The sequence below is a fragment of the Cataglyphis hispanica genome, chromosome 26 (genome assembly GCF_021464435.1).
Source record: "Cataglyphis hispanica isolate Lineage 1 chromosome 26, ULB_Chis1_1.0, whole genome shotgun sequence".
Lineage (NCBI taxonomy): Eukaryota > Metazoa > Arthropoda > Insecta > Hymenoptera > Formicidae > Cataglyphis > Cataglyphis hispanica.
The window spans coordinates 2025081-2040805 of NC_065979.1; the positions used below are offsets into that span (position 1 = coordinate 2025081).

A 15725-nucleotide genomic window follows, 5' to 3' on the forward strand; every position below is an offset into this window, starting at 1 on the left:
TTCAATGTTTCGATAACAAGTATATAGCTTCTAAAAAATGCGCGCGGACAAAAAATTTCGTCGTCCACAGCGTTGATTGGTGTCGAATATTTGCTATCTGTCACGAGCGTTATGTATTAAGATCTGCCACAGCAAAAGGAGTTAAATAATCTCGAGTTTGAGATTTATTTTAATATTTTAATATTTTACATAATTTAATAAATATTGTTAGAAAATTTTGAGTAAATAAATTTTTCTTAAAAGGCAAATAAAAATTGATATCCGAAGAACTATATGTATGCATGTAAGCTAGTATATTTTGTGGAAACTTAATAACTAAAAGATATGCCATTATTTTCAATAATCCTGTTGTTCTTAATAATTTAAACAAATATCTTTGTCACCATTAAATAAAAAAATCCCTTAGAACAAACTTCAAGTTTGTAGCATCTCATTTTGTCCTAAATGCAAATCTTCGAAATTGTACAATTAATATAGAATCTTAAAATAGTTGAGAATATCTTTGATCGTGCAAAAACAAATTCCTTCAGAAGACGTCCATTGCGAAAATAACGAGTTTGAAGCAGTACGATTCGAAAGAAAAAGAAAAATGACGGTGAAGATCTTTCAAATATTAGTATCCCCAAATCGTAGTATTCGTTTGCGAAATGAAATCCCAAGTAAACAAAGGTTAAAGAAGGGATATTTTTTCGAAAATACAAAAAACCAAGCTTCTATTCTAACAAATAAAAAGTTTCACTCATTAGACAATTAAAAGACATGATAAACTAAATAAATTTCTGTAGTAATATGAAAAAGGTGAGAAAAATAACTAAAGAATCTTTACTCGGTCCTGCCTTTGAGGACTTCCATGATGGCGAAATCTATAGAATCTATAGAAGAAGGAGAAATATATATTATTATTCTATAGATCTTTTCTATTTAGCAGACAGACGTTTCACGTATACAATGAACTAACGAAGAATCATTACCTGATGCCGAAATACCTTATTGTAAGAAAAGCCAGGTGTATCTTTCAGCTTACAATTTTTTGTAGATTTCTCGTTAGTTTATATAGGTCTCTTTTAGTTCAGAACTTCGTTGAGCTATTTGTTTGCTAATGCTAATTTAAAATCTTGGACCAAATCACAAATCTTTTCTGTTCATTATTATTTCTGCTCATATATTATAGTTTCCTATTTTCTGTTCCCTTTTCATGATTGGAACTATTAAAAAAACGACTTTAAAAGACCACAAGTAAAATACCCGAATAAAACTTACGTCAAAAAGACAAAAAATTCCAGTTTCTATCCAAAAAAATGCGAAGGTTCGTAGTTATAGCTCATGGTTTGTTACTATTATAAAAGAGAAGAGATAGCCGACAAGACATAAATCGACATAGGTTTCCTAAACCTCACGTCTGATACAATCCGTTTGGTTTTATCTTATATGTATAGAAATAAAAAAATTTTAAATGTTAGAAGTTATTGGCACCTTCTAGACTCAATATACATTTAAATAAATCATACCAGCCTATCTTTTCCTAAATCAATTGCCAAGCTTTTTTTTTTCTCTTTATATTATTATATTGACAACAAAATAGCTTAGAGATAGAAACAGTGCGACTACAATAATTGATCAACATGAACGAAAGTAAACATCCTTAAAAATGAGATCTTTAGCTTTAAATATTGAAGTATCCGACTCTTCCTGTAAGCTCTTCGTTTACAATTGTTGCTAAAGCACGCTTGCTGACAATCGGTTTTGATCGCTCTTAGAAAATGGTTAAATAAATCCGTTGGAGAAGACCGCTTCTTGCTGTATTGAAACCCGCCACCATAAAAGAAAATAGCGAAAGTCTGATAGCGCATTTGCAATGATGCGGTTAAGCAGCAAATCCGATTTTCGATTTGCAAAGTGATAATGCAGTCTATGTCATGCTGGATACATTTCCGCGCTGATGAAGCAGTTACTGCTTTCTCGGTTGAGAAAATCGATCGTTCATTGCTCATTACGTGCGTTCCGGGAACGCTTGTGGATGTGCGTGCAATTATTTGCGCGTGCACGCAAGTGCCACAGATATCGTCGTCTTGATGCTATGAGAAACGGAAGTAAAAATGAAGCGCAATGGACAGTATCTCGCAATCTCTCGATATTTAGCAAGTAATCATAAATATATATATTTTTTTTTACCAAGCTTGCAGTTGCAGAGTATCTAATAATCTTGCCACAATAATGTTGGCGTAATAATTTATTACTCAACGCTCATTTTAAGAGCGATTCAGAATATTTTGAAGATAAATTTTGAAAATTTCTCGTAATTAAAAATCCCCTTGTTTTTTTCGTTTTTTTTTAGCGTCATAAAATATCGATTATCATATTTAGTTATTTTATTAAAGAATAAAGAAATTATTTTGAAGGAAGAAGTAATAAAAATTTACATAGTACTTCAATAAAAATATTAAGAATGAGAAAATGAGAGAGGAAATTTGGTATATATATCCGAGTCGAAATTTTTCTCTTATTTACGATCTCAGTGTTCAATGCAACATCTACTTTCGACCAAAATATTCAACCTAAAACCTACCTTGATACTTTAAGCAGACGCATCATCCTATTTAGAAATTCTTTAACCTCTGGCTTCTATTTAGAATCTCACAATTCTATTTAAAATTAAATAGCCGCTAGTTCATTTGTTTATCGCTGTGCGACGCGCGATGCGTCTATCTCGTATTCAAATTTTAGTCTGAGCATTATATAAAGCTTGAACAAAGAGTAGGAGATTAAAAATGTAAGTATTTCTATTAGTTTAATATCTGATACAATCCCAATAGTGAATTTAGATATTTATTAGATTTTTTTTCAAAAGGGGGCAAGTAAATGTCCAACAAAGTTAAAATCATCCGTTTATTGTTTATTTTTAAATGTAAAATATATACAGGGTGTCCTGCAAAGATTGTGCCAACGCTCGTGAGCAGGTAGAGCACAGTAAACTGAGCAGAAAAGTCCTTTACCATTTCGTCCTATAACGCTTAATAAAAAAGTTATTATTGAATAAAGTCTGGTTGGTCAATCATCGCCGATCTTTAGTTAGACGCACATCGGTGAGTAGCGCGCCTGGTAGTGTGTGTGAGCGGTCAGCTGTCACAGCGCGGTTCACTGACGTGCGCCCGGCTAAAGATCGTTGATGATTGGCCAGACTTTATTCAATAATAACTGTTGTATTAAGCGTTATAGGACAAAATGGTAAAGGACTTTTCTATTCAGTTTACTGTGCTCTACCCGCTCACGAGCGTTGGCACAATCTTTCAAGTATAACTATATATATATATATATATATATATATATATATATATATATATATATATATATATATATACATATACATATATATTGTGATTAATTAACAATGTTATAAAATATTTTTCTGTAATATCTTTTTAATATTAAAAATCTTAGATTTTAAATAAAAAATCTATAAATCACTGATGATGTACATGATATGAAACATGTTCCATTACGATTTACAAAGTAATAAAATCTGATAGGATCTAAAGAGTTTTATGAGGTTTTATCGAAACCTCCTCTTTTAAACCTTAAAATGGAAAAACAGTTCGTTTACTGCCTATTTGAGGCATAAAGTAGGAGCATATTATACTAATATAAATAGAACCTATTAAAATTCTCCAGAATCCGTAGATGTGAGAAAAAAGAGATTGAAATTAGGAGTAAAATTTCGACTCGGGATAGTTTTATATAAAAAATACTCTAGAGTATAATTCGCAAATCCGTATTATTCGAACGAATCCGTGCAACATTTTTCTCTAAAACCGTTCGTGTATCGCTTGAGAAATCCTCGAAGTAGAGAAAGATTTCTGGTTGCTTTCGCGTGAGTTTACCCAAGAGGAAGAGGCACGAAGATCCTGTCGGAGCCTGAAGTCCCCGGGCTAGTTGCGGATCGCCCGACCAATCTGAGCTAATTGGCCTCCATAGGTAATTACATGCAATTAGGAGTAGGCCGTCTGTATCTTCTCTCTCAAGCTTTCGTCCTTAGCGTCGTTTGTTTCACTTCCACCTTTATCTCTTCGTACTCCTCTTACCAACGTCTTCTCTTTCTTTCACCGATGACTAAAGCTACACAGAGACGGTATAAACTGATGGAAGAGGGACAACTGACTGCTCGGGAAGAGATGAGGCGCATCAGGGTAAGAGGCAGAGGTGGAAGAGAAACATCTAGCTGTTCGGGAAGAGATGGAATCAGAATGAGAGACAGAGAAGGAAGACAAGGGGAAGACAGAGAGATCGCCGCCAGGTACACAAATTATCTGGCGACGAAAAAACAACGGAAGAGCAATTAAATAATGCTACGTCGCCACATAGTAGCATTCTCTACTTTGCTCCTACTGGGTGTCTCAAAAATCTTTATTATATTTTTGCATTCGTTAATAACATGATGCATAAATAATTTGAAATAAAATTTTATGGAGTATAGAATATAATTATATATTTTGTCACTAGATTATATATAATATAATTCTGTGTGTAGAGAATTTGGCGCAAATTATATTTAAATATTAATGTAAACAAAAACATTTCGACAATTTTTCTTTTCAATTTCTTCTTTCAATTATTTATCAAATATTGATCATTTAAAACACTGTACATTTTAATATATTTATTAAAACAATAAATAATATATAATATATAAACTAATAAATAATATATAAATATAAGATAATTGATATTTAGCATAGAAATCAAGAAATAGATTAAAGAGTCACCCGTTATAGCAAAGCTGAATCGTAAGATACTATGTGTGGTGGTTGGTTGGTGCCGATGCATTAGATCAAACCCGACTCATTACCGCTGGCACAATTAAGGCCCAATTTCGTGGGCATAATGGCCGCCAATCTGGCCGCACAAAAAGTCCGTGGTTCCTCTGAAGACCGAGCCGGAACCAAGCCGCCGAACCATCTCTGCCCAATAACCGACAAAATTTACTGGTCGGCCCCCTCAACTTCTATACAAATCTAGCTTTCTTCCGAAGACGGGAGAAATAAACATTATATTCGCAATATAAATTTGAAAGCAGCAGAAAAATTATATATAGAAATTTCTTCTAGGTCAGTGCAATTTACAATTAAACTAAATATGCAAAAATTTTTAATTGTGTTTATGGAACATGCAAATGTGTAAATTTTAATTTAGTGCAATTTATTATATCTTTTTATAAATAATCACATATTTTACCAAAACACAAATATCTTTTTTTTTTTTTGTAAACAAACTTTTGTAGATAAATATTTCAGTCTCTTTCAATTTAAATTCTCACAAAAACCGTCTAAAGTATTATTAAACATTTTTGTTAATCTTTACCGACGACGAACAATTAAAAAATTCTCTGTTACGTCTTTCTTTCCGCTCAATATTACAATATACGAAAGTACTTTCATGTCTCAACAGTCGCGTTTTCTGCGCTCGTAACCGCGTGTACATTCGAGATTCATCGTCCTCGTTGGGGAATCCTTCTCGCCGGCCGGTCCGCGTAAATCTATCGGCAATCTGCAATCGAAGCGACGAAATATTCGAAAACTGAGGCAACGCGGAGAAAGGGCGGGGGTGGAACGGCGCGGCGGCGGTAGCTTGGGATCGGACAATAGCCGACAATGGGATCGCATCCGATTTTTGCATGCCAATTTCGCGCCCGGCATTGTGCCGTAGACAATGCGCCAATAATTACGCTAAACGGCGACCATTCATACGCCCATTCGAGCGGATTCAAACCGGCCTTTCCGTATCCATTATAGTCGCGCGGTGCAAATAATCGCTCCGATGCACGCCGCTTCCACTTTTTCGCCGCGTGTCGCACAGGTGGCATGTCTATCATCGATTTCGTACCGCGATCGCAGTACATTCGCTTTCGGGTAGTTTCGAAAGCACCAACTAGTCGGAACACGTCAATAATTTTTATGCGACTTTCCCCCTTTTTATCTCTGTTTGATAACATCTTTATAAATTAGCGTAATTTTTAGGATCTTTCGTTTTTTTATTTAATCAAAAAATTAAATCCATAAAATTCTTAACAGAAAGAGAAAGAGAGAAAAAGAAGATTCATTGTTCAATTTCTTTGACTGAAAATATTATATTTATTATATATTTATGTACATTAATTTTCTTTTTTAATTTTCTATACTAAATATATTTGTTATAATGAATTATTCAAATAATTAAAAAATAATTTATAATACTTGACACGTGATAAATATTTTTTATACATTTTATTTTAAAATAAAAATATCGATGAGAGAGAAGGAACAGAGACAGAAGGGAGAAAAATTATTTTTATAATTTTCATACGTTTTCATAAGTTTGCCTCTTCAAATATTTCTCGCATGCTATATTCGCAATGCAAATCCGCAAATTTTGTACCGCAATAATTTGCGATAATTGCAGCAAATGGAACTCATTCGCAGAGATTGAAATCACCCTTTCATATCCATTATGAATGGATTGCGCAAATTATCGTTTCACCATACGCTGGTTTCAGTTTTTTTTTTTATAGAATGTTCTTTGAATGAACATGATAATCGATTTGCGCTGTTTTCGCAAACATCTCATACACGCCATTGGTTTATAAAAGTTTGTCATGATCTTGTAAAAGGAAGTATGAAATCGCGAAGCAAGGTTAATTATCTGGAATCCGTAGCGTACTACGTTTGACATTTTGAAATTTATAAAATAACGTTATCTTCAATATAATTGTCCCATATTTTGAAAAATATTTTTCTGCATTTTTTTTTCTTTTTCTTCTCTTTAACATGCAATTTTCGCCGAGAAAATTTCTACACTATGAAAATTTGAAGGTATTAATCAGGTGCCACTTCTCTTTGAAGTTCCAGACAAACTATATGACAGTCTTCCAGAGAAACTGAAGATACAAAGTACATATCCTGAAACGACGTCGCTGGCGCGAAGCGTGTCATCTCGTGCGTGCACGCGAAGATCGGACGTGGTTAGGAAGAGACAGGAGAGAACGGGGCGCGCTGTGCAAATCGGATTTCCTTTCGTTAAACTTCCTTCGTAACGGCTTTCCTCCTCCTCTCTCTCTCTCTCACGCGTGTCGTCTCTTTTCGTTCGCATCGTACGCTTTTCTCATTCCTCTCCGCATCTCGTTAGATGCACCTCGCGGAGGTAGAAAGTCCACAAAGGAAGTCGGAGTGCATCCAGCTTATGGATGTTGAACGAGAAGGGAGAGACGAGCGTCGAGAAGAAGAGAGGTCCCTTTACCCCCCTACTCTCGTCCTCCGCAGAGAGCGAGAGAGAGGGACGGGGAGGGGGAGGGGGGGGCGAGAGGTGTTAGCCGTGGTGAGCGCAGGGCTAACCGGTCGTTTATTATGCATCGAAATGCCAGCAACGATGCCACGCGAGTGGACAGGACGTTGTAAACGCTCCGCAAAAATGAAGTAACAGCCGGCGCTCTCTGAGTGATTCCGCGTCGCTCCGGGGCACCGCGCGTGTGGTAACCCCTCCCCCCCCCCCGCCCCGCCCCCATCCCATCGCTCTCTTCCCTCTTCTGAACGGCGAAGGGCGATGCGCGCGGAGTCCTTTTCTATTTCGAATGGAATTAGATATAATAGCCGCAGCACCGCGTCCCTCATTGTATTCGTGTTAAGTCAGTCCTGAGAAGCGGTCGACATCTTGGATCTACTCGAAAAGTACTGTGTGCATGATGTATGGATGCTCCGTTAATTGCAATCTCGGAAGAAACGCGACTGTTAATAGTCAATTTTCCAAGAAAGGATATTGTTTTTAATCGAAATAAAATATGATGTATCATGTAGAGTATATTAATAAGGATTTTCGGATGTAGATTACGCTCGTCCTTACAGCAGCCTATGATATTCGCAATGTCCGAATTTTGTGGCCATTTATTTTGCATTCAGATGCATTTCAATTATATTTAATATATTATATTTAATAAAATAATATTATATGAATTAATAATATAATATTATATTTAATGAAGCACACAGGAGAGAAACGCGCTTCTCTTCTCCAACCGTGAAATTACGTTTAATGGATTAAAGAATTTAATAGACACATTAACAGAATATATTTTATACAGATATTTCTTTTCTACACTCTTTTTTTTTTTACTCATCTTTCTTGCTCATAAAAATACTGAGTATTTAAAAAAATTTCTATTACATATGGTTTTTGTGATAAATTCAAGATTGCGGGAGTAAAAGAAAAAGTGAAAAAATTTTTACATTTAAATTGCATTAATATGCAGAAATAAACTATTAATAGTGATTAATTTTCTTGGATTTTACGACGATGTTAAAATGACAAAAAAAAAAAATGGTCGCAAAATAAAAATGGTCGTTGTTATTGTTACTCGTTTTTTAGAAACGCTGACACATTTTCTCTCGTCATACAATTTGCCTGAAATGTATCATTTATTAACATTATCGTTTCTACGTTCGTGTAACATTTTGCGATCGCAATCCGTCGCGAAGCTTTATTATTATTACATGCATATTAGTTTAAGAATAAGACCACCTTGATTGGCAGTGACGGATACATCGGATAGTCATTCTAATGGCTGGCGAGTCGATCTACGTCGATCTGACGCGAAAGGTAACTGCACGTACACACGTGCACGTATATTGTATATGAAATAGGATAGGTGTGTCAATACGAACGGTAATTACTTCGATTGCCAAGTTAAATAATTATTGGCGAGATAGAGGGGGGGACAACTATGTTGATTAATCAATGACTCACCGTTCTGCGATCAGCACGACCTTCATTCTACGAACATCGCTGACGTCACATCCTTCGCACGAGTCTAAAACGCAAAAAAAAAAGAAAATTTGCATTAAACGACGACGTCGAATTCGAAAGTAGACGGAGACTGAATAAATTTGCACGCGCGAGACGTCTCGCACGCGCGCCAGATCTTTTATCTAAAAATTTAATCATGCAACAAACGGAAAATAAATATATAACGCGCGCGCGTTCTATGAGCACGCGAGGATTTCTTATAAAAAGGCAAAGGAGAGAATGAATAAAGCTTTTTCGTCTCTCCAATGCGGACGCTTTATTTACGATCATCCGTTAAAATATATGCCTTCGTTTCTCGGTTAAAAACATATTTACAAGTTTCTTATGTATATATATTCTCATTTAAAGTATATACATGTATGCGACTTTTCATTTAACACGACCTCAATCTCGTCCACATCTTTCATCTCCTAAAATATAAAAATTCCTCATTGCAGTCTATTAGAGAATAAATTTATCGGCAGAAATTGAAAGGGTTGCGAATTTCGAAAAAATATATCTTGTGAAAACGTTATCTCGCCGCGAATTATTATCGGCTATGTCCACGTTAAAATTTAAGTTTACTAAAATTACGCTCTCTCGCTTCAATTAATATCTCGAAGAAAATTAATGTCGAAAAACATGATATACGTTAAAACTCTTCTTGTGAACTTAAACCACTTCTACTCCTCTCCCAAACGACCCGATCCGAACGAGACCGCCTCGATCATGCTTGCGTTCGCGTTCTTGCCGCGAGCCAGCGCAGCTAATTACCTTGTGCCGCCGATAAAAACGATATTAATTTTCCGCGATTTATCGGTCGACGAGTAACCCCTCTCAACGTGGCCATATAACCGTCGTCGCAGGAATCGCAGATGAAAAATCCAGACTCAGGCGCCGAACCGTATGCGATTTAGCCGGCGGTCGTTCGAGATGAGCGCATTCTATAATTAGTGTATAGGTGCGCGCGAGGGAATTTTTATTTTTATTTAAACTTGAACGTCCTTGCCGACGAACAGCGTCGTCGTCGTCGTCGCCGTCGTCTCCCCTTCCCCTCTCCTACGCTATGAGCGCCTTGACGCTCGATTCGGCCGGTTCGATAATAATTATTAACGTCTCGCGGACTCTTATTCTTGTTTTTTTTTTTTCGCCTAGTGTCATCCTTGTTGTCATCCACTGGAATGAGATCGCCGCATGCGCGGACACTAATTCTTCCGCACGATGTCAGACAGTTAAAAAAGAGCGAGGATTATAAATAAATTTACAATCTGGCGCCGTGAACGGTACAGGCGTTACGCGCTTGACACCTGGCATCTCTCTTCTATTTGAATTTCTCGATTTAGACCGAAGAAAAGAATCGTAAAATATGTTAATGAGATGATGATCAACTGGTGAAGAATCGGAGGTCTGTAAAAAGATTTATTTTTAGAAGTAACATTAAAAAAAAATAAAGGTCATTAAGAAATGACAGTAGCGATTGTGTGCCGGTTTCTTTCTAAGCACTAGTAACATATTAATAAAATCATAATATGTGAAGGGAAGCTTTATTTAAGGAATTCAAAATTCGTGAAATTTTAAGATTCGCGGATATAGTTACTCTCATACGGTTTGACAGATCCAGATTGGTCGAAGAAAATGACCATAAAAAAGTGCGATATTGTTATGTAATTATTTATTGCTAAAAGCTAAAGATAATTTCATTCAAAATAAATTTTATATCATAAGGCTTTTTTATTAAATTTATGTAAATTCACATCAACTTCAATGATCAGAAAATAAATTTTTTCCCATACGTCATAGTTCAGCGAGCAAAGAAAACGAAAGGAAGAAGGCGAAGAAAGAATAGTAGACAATAACCTGGACGCAGTGTATTACTGAGTCTGCTTAAGTTAATTGGAAGTAAAATGAGAGAAAGGTCCGAGGAATCACAGATTCTTCTTGCGCCACACATTCTTCGTTCCTTCTTTTACCATTCTATGTCCTCCTTTTCTCTCCTCTTCGCCTTCCCTGCGTCCTCTCACTTATTTGCGCTTCTCTGTGTTTGTTTAATCAGACACGAGGCTCAGTCTTCATTACCCGCACTAATTTATCTGGGTTGTCGTCTGGCTCCTTCTGGTCTCCGCGTCTGGACATTTTCGACCCTTGTACGATACATACGCGAAAGACAACCGTAATGTAGCGAAGAATCCGCCCCGCTTTAATTTACGCAAGTAAATGCAAGTACGCCCCCCCCCCTCCCCCCACCCAGTCTTCTTTTAACACAATTTGTCACACGCAATTTGTCTTTTTTAAAAGATACTAGAAAAATATATTGTATATAATAATCTACTATAAATCTATAATTCCAGAAAAATATTTATATTGCTTTTAATAACTTCAAAATAAATAATATCTTATAAAAAATAATTTTTTACTTCTGCTATCATATTTCAAAATATCGCACTTCTTTCATCACATAAATTATTATGAAATTCTTAAAATTCTTAAAATTATTATTTATTAGAACATTAAATACGATATAAATATTTATAAATATTTCTATAATATATACCTTACAAAAATATAATTAAAACTTTTCACGTAATTACGAGAAAATAACATTAAATGTAGATTCGTATTTGACGTGAGGATATGACGAAGAAGACAAGGTTCACGAAATTAACTTGATAACTCAAGAATTGACGAACGAAGATCCGCGTCTCCACGTGGAGGGACAAAAGACATTCGAAGGGAGCAGTGTCAAATTGGGGACTCCTGGATATCGACGGCAATATTCGTTAAGTCCTGCTAAGACCTTGTATGCGGTGTAGTCCGTTCATTCGAATTGCCAAGTCTATCTCTCTCGTCTATTCCCGTTCTCTTCTCTCTGCCGGGCCTTCTTATCCATTGAACGAAGGCCTCATGGAGGTGGCAATCGTTTCTTCCTCCACTGTCTTTCTCACCCTTGCGAATGAGCCAATGCCTCCTTGGCGGAGGATCAGCACGTCAATAGAGTGTTTGTTTAATTTGCGGATTCGTCGGTTTGTGTCTCCGAAACTACGCAAAAGGGAACCGTTCGTTCAGTGCAACTCAACCTCTGCTTAAAGAGAGAGAAGTATTTCATATTCCATTAAATTCTGACACATTCTTCCATTCTTTCTCTCGATACGAAACAAAGGTATAAGTACGAGACAAATCTGAAATTATCACGATAATCGCGACTATCTTAAAGTAAAGACATTATTATTTAAAAAAAAAAACTGTTATTTATATTTGTCATTCAAGTTATGTACTTAGAATAATTTTATGTCCAAGCAGCATGACATGTAATTCCACAAAAACTTATAGTGTGTTCTATGTATAAGAATGAGGCAATAAAATTAATGTCATATAGTGTACGGTATTATGAAGTATAAGTCATGGCGATTATGAGCAGACGGTTAACGTAATTTCCGTCGATTTCCATGCACATAAATAAAGCATATAAAATCAGACTTGTAAACGACGGAAATTCTTCGATTAGATGAAGGATTACGTAAGGAGTGATAGCGTCTACATATTGCTAGCAAGATCTGAGAACCCTTGCGAATTTTTCTTATTAAACTCCCACTTATAAAATGCATGAGAAGATATTTGAAGAATCTAGAATGAACGCTGGCGTTCCGCAAAATTGTGCAATGTCGCGTAAGAAACTTCAAATAAATTTGAATCGATGTCTAAACGGTTTTAAAAATATATATTGTTTTAAAATACTTTTTTATTACAAATCTCTATAATTCAGTTAAAAATCTATTCTTTTATGGTTTTTCTTAAATAATTAACAGCATTGTAGAAATCTTCAAAAATTTGAGAAACGATCTACATGTATATCTAACATATATTGAACATTCACATAAATACTAATCAACGCGAAAGTTTAATCAACACGAATCATGATAAAATCTAAATTTACAATTACGATTACATTTGGTGATAAAAAAATGAACTCTGTAAAATCTTTTATCTGGGACAGTAGAGAAACGGGAAATGAGGGGAATGTAGAGACCCCAGCGTCACACAAGATCGCATCGCGTTATTTAAATTCATCATCCATCTATTCTATTGCCGTTGAGATTCGTTGGATTAATTCTCAGCCCGTCCAGATCTCTCTTTCTCATTGAGTTCGGGGTAATGGGGGTCGTTATTGCAGCGCAATGTAACGGCCGTGAAGGGTCATTGTTCAACCGTTTTTGGGGTTCGAGCAATGACCAGTTCCGCCGCGCATGAGAACGGACTGAAACAAAAGCTGACAAACCTGTTGGAAACAATCAGGCGCTGCTCACCCCAGCTTATGGTTCACGGAGGGGGATGAACAGTTGGGTGACTTTTTTTGGTCTAAGAGGAACACCTATTGTGTAATACTGGCAACATGTGTGCCTCCGTGTCGTCACGATGAGATCGACTGATCATCGCTGCGTCGTGATTTAGGAACACTCTTGCATTTATTATTAAAGAAAATCGTTCAAATTAACAAGATCTAAAAGTAGCGGCGAATGTCAGCGTGCTCGCAAGAAACGCATTTATATTTGTTAACGTTATCATAAGATCTGCGAAAAAAAATACAGATTTTATTTTCCGTTTGATTAGCGTCGCAATATCTATTATTTAAAAATTGGGTGTTATTAATCAAATTTGGCATCTTAAACCCGATAATAAAATATGCAAATTTTGAGTTATTTAATATTGAAGTTAACTTTTTGGGAACTGCCACTGTCATTTAATAAAGTGAGTAGTATTTTAAAGTATTTAATCAATAGTGTCTTCTTGCTGGATCAGCAGCGTGGAAGTCGATGGGGAGAAGGTGACGAACCGTCGACGCGAACTCTTCGCTTGTGAATGCGTGTGCGACAGTATTATGGTCAACGTGGCATATTGCGGATCTTAGTTAATTTCCTTCATGGTCATCCTTCTTTGCCACGTTCCATTGCAGTCACTCTCCGTCTTCCTTTCCCATCGCTGAAGGAAACATTCCACACGTCGGAATCCTTCCTTTCGCAGGGAAAAGTGAAGAGCAGAGGCAAAACGTGGGAGAGAGTGAGTAAAATCATGACCATGGAAGACAGAAGAGAGTGACAATTGAAGTGAGGCGAACAGAGCAGCACCGATAAATTATACGCGACGATATTTTTCTCTAAAACGCTCTTCTTAAGACGTCATACCATTTTCTAATTATCACAATACGTACAAAGTTGCAATCTGTCTAATCCGGCAACGTTAAGAAACATAAAAGTGCGATTCTTTATCTCATTCTTTTCCTGTTCTTTCCTCCCATCCCTCCGTTTCCCCTCAGTCTTCTTCGCACTTTTCTCGGCTTTTCCTCTCGCAGTGGGAGTTCGTGGAGAGTGTAAGGCCGTGGCTAAGGTGACCATGAAGAAATAGAGAAACTGCGGATGTATATGTATATATATATATATATGTGTGTGTGTGTGTGTGGTGGCTAGTCGAGGTGGTAGGTTTGGTGACGAGGGGAGCGAGAAGGGGGAAGGAGCAGGGTTGGTCAGTGCTCCTTACTTAGAGGGTGGCGAGTCTGTTCTTAATTAACGCTCGCCTCTTTTGCTGCACACCCCCTCGCCACCGTGCTGCCGTAATGAGGCTCCTTGGGTGCGGACGCGCGTGTGTGTGTGTGCACAACCGTGCATGTATTGAATCGGTCGCGAGACGGTGTGGGTGACCTAGATGAGACGCGCCCTCGTCTAGCTAATTCTTTTCTTCCGCGCTGACCACTAAAGTAAGTAGATAGCCACATATACGAAGAGAAGCCGCGCGCGTTTGTCTGCGTACGACATGCGCGCGCGAGGAATACAAGAGAAACCACGTACGTCTTACACGCATATGTGTATGTATGAGCGAACGTGTGTGCTTATATTCCATTGCCACAGCCGAGACTCTCTGGCCTGCGAAAGTTACGCGGACGTAACTGCGGGTCTTAAACCGCTGCTGTTGCTGCTGCGGTGACTTCGTCTGGTCGTCTACTTTTGCGATAGCTCACGAATTAGTTGCGATGCTGCCGGCGTACTATCGAATCATAATTACTTCGACAAAAATATTTCAACGCGATATGGCGTGCTAATGAAAGCTTTTAATGAATCCAGTAATAGCTGCGACTGAACTAATAGTTCGATCGGACGAAACCACATAATGAGGGGATCAATAAAGTAAAAGCAGGTTACAATTAATGACGGAGCAAAGTGACAAAACCTCTACAATTTTCCTGTCAAAAAAAAATGTAATTATCGTTAAATTTTTTTTATCAAAATGTTGTTTTAGTTATATCGTTCTACAATGTCCTGAAAAGTATTTTTACAACAGAATGATGTCCAATTGTCATCATTTCTTTTCCTCTTGTGAATGAGAAGTCTATCATGTGTCATAAAGTAATATCCAAGACATGTTGTCTTAAAATGCTTTCTCGATAGTTTGATTTACGTTAACTCTCACGTTCAGAAATAAACACGTTGTCACGCAGAACGAAGAAGAGCTGCTCATTCATTACAAACCCGCGTAGTCTTTAACCATGAAACATCGTCGACAGTTTCGCACGGCCAACGGTCAGGTTCTACCCATCGGGATTACCGTTCGAAATACATAGGGAAAAAACGTCCGTACGAATCGACTGGCCCATTCTAGGCATATCCTGGGGACCGGCCTCTTCCATCAAACACGCCCCCGCCACGACGTCCTTTTCTCTATCTTTCCTAGCGGAGCGCCGCGCGGATAACAGCAATTAAGTCTTCCCGTTAATAGAGACGATTGTGATTAATTATCGGATTTAATGAATGGCTACTTGTACTTGTAAATATAGACGGCATGGGACGCGCATGTTGGTTACACCGTAAAAATTAGAGACCATGAATCCTCGAGTGCCCACCCCCGTTTCCCCCGTTTCCCCCTCTTTCCCTCCT

General features: G+C 37.1%; 2 protein-coding genes across 3 annotated transcripts in view; one reads left to right on the forward strand and one right to left on the reverse strand.

The window, feature by feature from the left end:
* Positions 1-15725, reverse strand: part of LOC126858560 (zinc finger homeobox protein 4-like) — a 363658-nt gene that overhangs the window by 301926 nt on the left and 46007 nt on the right. For both annotated transcript variants that reach the window (XM_050608973.1, XM_050608972.1), the window contains one exon: positions 8767-8830. The gene's annotated coding sequence lies outside the window, so the exon portion shown is untranslated. The remainder of the gene's footprint in view (positions 1-8766; positions 8831-15725) is intronic.
* The window catches only part of LOC126858609 (uncharacterized), a 170537-nt gene that overhangs the window by 87474 nt on the left and 67338 nt on the right, over positions 1-15725 (forward strand). The gene's annotated exons all lie outside the window — the stretch shown is intronic.